Genomic DNA, 6,288 nt, shown 5'->3' on the forward strand with positions numbered 1-6,288 from the left:
GGATTAGCTACTTATGTAACTGTTGAGCGCCAAAGAAGATGATGTGGTGTGAGGCGTCGAGCCTATGTTGATTGGTTGGGTTAAAGAAAAAAAAAACTGCAACTGGCAACAATCGAGATGTAGGACGCCGTCACGCCGCGGCCTTGAAATCCCAGCCATCAATCATGACTCACTCAGTGTCAGTGTTCACTTGTCAGTTGTGTTGGTGGCAGTGCACGGGAATATTTTCGAGATCCACCCACAAGCAATAAAACTGTGAACTGCAAGGCTGGGTGAAGCGCTGATCATGCTCAACCATAAGAAGTGTCTTGTCTTGGTATGCCGCCTATACACACTTGCACACGTGTGTATTGTACACCCGCACTCAGCACATTAAGTAAAGACATACTGATAATAATCCTTGCTTGGAAGCAAAAGAATTTAAGGGAAATAAAAGTGATTTGTTGAGCTGACTTTATAGAGCAGTACTTGCGGCGACATTTCTGTGATGACTATCTTGATCAGATACAATGGCGCTACAAAACATCTCGGGCGTCACCAAACAAACATAACAAAATATTAATGCATTGGTAAGTTTGAAGTAGTTAGTAATGCAGTGTTTTATGAGCGTATTAGCCATGAGACATCTACGAGTATACCTACACTCCATCGTATAGTATAATCGCCGCATAATGCTACTACGTCTTCGGTCCTTGGCGCCAAGCCGCCGACTGTATTATTCTTTCACCTGGTATTATCAAGACAGTCACATAATACTGAGTATACCTAGCATGACTGTGATGCGAAAATTTATTAATACTGGTAGGGAAGTGGTGAAGAGATGGTGTATACACTGCTACAACAATAAACTTATCAATCAATCAATGAGTGAGGCTCTCGAGACAAGTTTGCTCTGCGTCACTGGGAGGGATAAACGGTCCTTATTAGAGTCAACGGGGCCCTATACTGATTAGCCTGTGTGTAAGTCAAGACAATTACTTCGTGTAGGAACATTTGTAGCATGTACATTGTACAACAATGATTTAGCGACCTTTTAGCGACGTTTCAAGGTGGATCTGGTGACGTACAATATTTCCATTTGGCAACTGCCCACCACCACCACCACCACCACAATCAGTGACCAGACGTCCATTTCCTCACCAGACACGAGACCTGTGAACACGGTGACCGCCCCCACTTGCCCCACCTAGTCCACCAGCTCCACCTGCTCAGTGAAAGGGTGAGTCTATTAATAGAGTGGAGGGAACAAACATGATGGGACAGTGATGGGACGGTAATGGGGCGGATAGTTTAATAGAAAGCTGTATAATAATGCACTGAAGGGGTGACGTGACGTGTGGGAGTGAGTGGATAGTGAAGGGTAGTGAATTAATGGTGCCACAGTGTCATTAGTGATGGGACGGTGATGGGACAGTGACGGGGTGGACAGGCTGTACTAGGAAGGTGTGTCGTGCATTGAAGGAGTCACATGTGGACAGTTAGCTGGTGGAGGGTAGTTAAGGTAGTTAATTAGGCGTATGGTAGTTATAATGCGTGGAGAGGTGGTTGTGTACTGTAGGTGTTGTGTGTGTGTGTGTGTGTCTCTCTCTCTCTCTCTCTCTCTCTCTCTCTCTCTCTCTCTCTCTCTCTCTCTCTCTCTCTCTCTCTCTCTCTCTCTCTCTCTCTCTCTCTCTCTCTCTCTCTCTCTCTCTCTCTCGTGTCGTCTGGTCTGGTCTGGTCTCCTTGCTGTGTCTCGTCTTGTTGACCAGCGTCTGAGGTGATATGATGCTACAATATAGTGGCATGGAAATACTAGTAGTATTGTGTAAACTGACACACTGCCGTTCATGATGGCGAAGGTGGGCAGGTGTGGGTGTTGGCGGTGCTGGTGGAGATATCTACATGCTTGTGTGTAGATAGATAGATACATAAGCTGGTAATTTGATAGGTTCATTCATACGTAAATGGACAACAGTTCGATGGTGTATACACTGCTATAACAATAAACTTATCAATCAATCAAGTAAACATCAATGAGATTTAAAAGGCGAGTGATGAGAGTGTGGGGAACAGCGGGGGAGGGGGAGGTGGAGAGGAGACGAGCGAGGCTCCCGAGACAAGTTTGGTGTGCGTCACTGACAGGGATAAACTCTCCGTGTCAAGGCCCCATCACACCAGAGGCGGTCCTTACTACGCGCAGCAGGTTCTCAACACGTTCATAACATTTTTGAGGACGTAGTGGAGACGTGATGGAATTGCGAAATCCTCCACTGCTACGTATCTACCAAGCCTTTACTGCGTACGTCCCTTGATATCGCTACGATATCACTGTGTCCAATCGGGTTTAACTACGGTCATAACACGCATGTGATCAGGCTCCCGCCACGCTCACTAAGTTCCCGCCATGCTCACTGGGTTCTTACCACGTGCCCAACCAGCGCGCAATACGCTCACGTGACGCAAGCAGGAAGTGCTGCTTCCTGTCACTTCAGTTCTCGCCTCTTCTCTCATCAGTGGTTCTCCAGCTCTTACATCATTATATTCATTATCCTCATAACGTCATGCTGCCCAAATTAACTTCATCTTTCCATCTTTTCTGTCTTCTTGCCAGCACAACAGCAGCAACATCAGCATCCAGCACAGCCAGTTGTCCATGGAGCAGGACCATCAAAACTTACGTGCATGCCGTCCTGCGTCCTCACTGCGTCCAGCCGGTCCTTGCCGCGTCCATGTCCGTCGTCCTCAGCACGTCCTGGAGATTTTGCAGGACGTAGTAAGGACGGGTGGTGTTAGAGTCAAGGGGCCTTGTACTGATTAGCCTATGTGTTAGTCAAGCCACTTACTTCTCTAGGCACATTTGTAGCATATACAACAATGATTTAGCGACCTTTAGCGACTTTTCAAGGTGGAGCTGGTGACGTAGAATATTTTCATTTGGCAACTGACCACCACCACCACCACCACCACCACCAGACGTCCATTTCATCACCAGACACGAGACCTGGGGTGGGGGGAGAGAGAGACAAAATGTTGTGTTCTGATAAGATATTCTTATTTTTCCTCTTTCTTCTATTCTTTCCTGTCCTCTCTCTCACTCACTCACTCACTCACTCACTCACTCACTCTCCTGCCTGAATCCTGTCCTCCACCACCACCACCACCACCACCATCAGTTCATTCCTCCACCACGGACACAAACACGTCTTGAAGGAAGGTTAGTCCGCCGCCCAGAGTCACCTCGGCTGTCTGGCTGGCCACCCTGCGTGCCGCGGGACCAGACGAGCGGTGGAGGGGCGGCGGTCGGGGTTGCGGGTGTAACACTGTGTATGAATATTGTTTGTGTTTTAATTAAGGCGTGTACACACTTGTTGCATTTCCACGTATCGGATCACCGTTGCGTAGCAGTGTTGACAGGATAGTGCTTCACCGTTGCGTGTCAAAATATGACACAAAGTTACGCAACGGGTTCGATCCGCCATTTTTCGGTATTTTGGCGTCATCTCAAAGGAATGATACACAACTCACCAACCTTCGTGTGTGTGTTTGTGTGTGTGTGTGTGTGTGTGTGTGTGTGTGTGTGTGTGGACGAGGAGCGTGGGATCGTCGCGTTGCATGTTCAGTGTTGTCGTGGACGGGCATGAATATTTTTGCAATTTTGACCCCAATTGCAGACAAACTGAAAATCAGTTGTGTGTGCCACAGACAACTGCACATTTGCACTCATGGCTACGGTCAGGAACAAACTGAATGACACTGTTGCATCACTCAACGATGATACACCACGCGGAGAGGCAAAAATGGGTACAATACCCTGTTGCATCGTATTGTATCACAGTGTGATACGCAACGATGAAACGATGCGTGGAAATTCAGTAAGTGTGTACACACCTTTAGAAAGTGTTGGTGGTGATGATGTCAGTGTGCTGTGTATTGGTGGTGGTGGTGGTGATTGTGGTGGTAACTATTGGTGGTGTGTTTGCTTGTTTTGCATCGTGAATATTGATTGATTGAGTGGCTGAAAGATTGACGGATTGATGGATAGATTGCCTGTCTAACTAATAGATTCACTGACTGACTGATATTTGACCGACTGACTGACTGACTGACTGATTAAATGAATAAAATACTAACTAAATGACTGACTATCTGGCTGACTGACTATTTGGCTAACTGACTGAATGACTGAATGATTGACTAACTGACTGTCTGACACACTGGTTGATTGTCTGTTTGACAAACGGCGCCTGTCCTTGGCAGAAAAAGCATCGCGCGGTACGAAGGCGCTTAGAAGTGTACCGTAGGAGGTATGTGGTGCGCGTGGCCAGGCACGTGTTGCCGTACGCGAGTGTGCACGTGTAGGGACCTGACAAGTGTGTAGAGAACCAATGAAGACGACAGAGGCAAAGGGAATCGGATAAGCGCCTGACACCACGTATATGTCACCCACGATTCACCCACGCCCACGCCCGTGCTACGTGGGTCCGAAAGCGTGTAGGTTGGGAGGATGTGTCGTCAGGGACTCCCCGGTTGACACGAAACAGTAGGCGAAGGTTGGCGATGCAATTGATGAGCCGTTGTGTCCCTCGCCTATCACTGACACTCCCGTTCATGAGGGCGAAGATGAGCAGGTGCGGGAACTGGCAGTGGTTGTGGTGGTGGTGGTAGTGGCGGTGGTGGTATTTATATGCTTGTGTGAAGATAGATGGATAAGCGGGTAATTTGATGGGTTGATAGTGGTGGTGGTAGTGGCGGTGGTGGTATTTATATGCTTGTGTGAAGATAGATGGATAAGCGGGTAATTTGATGGGTTGATAGATACGGAAATGGACAGTTGGACAAACAAACAGATAGATGGATAGGCAGGCAGATAGATAAGTCAATAAATTCGTATATAAATAACAATATAGATGTGTATGTAGATAGAAAAAGTCTATATTCCTCTACTTAGTGTCCTGTCACCCTGGTTTATTGTCAGAAATACTCGTATATCAGGCGGTAGAAATAGAGAATGAGAAAAATAGTACAGTCTGCCTTTTAAGCACCTTGTTTATTGCCTCGCGGAGTTGCCAACACTCGCTGTACAACAAGATACAATTTAATATTTCCTGCTTTGACAAATAACAAAAGCTGGACACGATAACGAAGAGGAAGATGTCACAATAACCAATAAATCGACATGTGGTATTTGTATAAGCATAGCGTCTCATTAATAAGAGATTTAGTAACAGATAGTTATCATAAACATATATACATGCGTCCTGTCTTCACAGATAACCTTTGCTACGGCAGTAGTCTTTTAGCGGTGGTGGTGGTGACAGCAGTTGTGGCGGTGGGCTATACTGACCCATGCACACACACACACACACACACACACACACACACACACACACACACACACACACACACAAATAAAGTGAAGTGTTGCTATATTACCGACAGTTTTCAAGAAGCACCAAGCACCAGCACCAAGAGACGCAGCACAAAGCCTTCACCACAACACTCCACACTGCCTAATCTTCGTCTATTAAAGGTATTTATAAGGCTATTCAGTTAAGGTTAGGTTTTCTTTACATATGAGAGTGAAAACAGTACGCAAATATTTTCAAGTAATGGTATAAGGAGCATCAAAAAGAGCAAGGCGTCTGTATTACCCTCTCATATTTGTTTCCTTCACTTACCATAGGCCAAACATGTGTCAGAATGCAGCCACCAGTCTAACATTTCATATAGTCTAGTCAAAATTTCTCTGTGGCTTAATTTTAGTTTGGTGAGATGATAAAGACTATATATGGATGTCCTGCCGCCACTGTTCCCGGGGTTTTCTCCGGGCCGCCTCCCCCCGGCGGTCCCCTAGCCATCACCCTACCCCGCCATCACCCTTCTATCGCCAGCCTGTTGGGTCAAATACTTTTTTCGAATATTTCCTGACGGTAATATTGCGCTTCCATGGTATGTTTTATGGTTTCTATAAATGTTTCGTCGTGTTTGAAGTGTGTTCCGCGCCTGTGCTGGGTAAATATGTGGCGTTTAGTGGTGTTTTATGGCGTATGTTAAAGGCTTTTAACGCTCAAAATTTCCCACCTGGAGTTTTGAGCTTTTTCATTTCAAGGTATAAGTGGGCCTTTATGGTAGCAAAAGAGTGCCTGTCCTCTTTTAAATGTGAAATCAATCTATTGAGTGAAATATGTGGACTTTGAAATGGTGTTTGGTGCTGTTGTAAAAAGCTCTTATTTTTCATTATTTTATTTGCTCACGTTTCTGCTTCTCGGTCTAACTCGCTGTAGAATGCCCTAAAAGATAGCTCAGACT

General features: G+C 46.1%; 1 long non-coding RNA gene across 1 annotated transcript; it reads left to right on the forward strand.

Annotated features, from left to right (window-relative positions):
* The first annotated feature begins 1,163 nt into the window (after positions 1-1,163).
* On the forward strand, positions 1,164-5,848 carry LOC123502470. The gene is made up of 3 exons (XR_006674110.1): positions 1,164-1,219; positions 5,419-5,509; positions 5,743-5,848. It is a non-coding gene; the product is annotated as an uncharacterized LOC123502470 (long non-coding RNA).
* Positions 5,849-6,288: the final 440 nt, after the last annotated feature.

Source organism: Portunus trituberculatus, chromosome 11 (genome assembly GCF_017591435.1).
Source record: "Portunus trituberculatus isolate SZX2019 chromosome 11, ASM1759143v1, whole genome shotgun sequence".
In the NCBI taxonomy this organism is placed as follows: Eukaryota; Metazoa; Arthropoda; class Malacostraca; order Decapoda; family Portunidae; genus Portunus; species Portunus trituberculatus.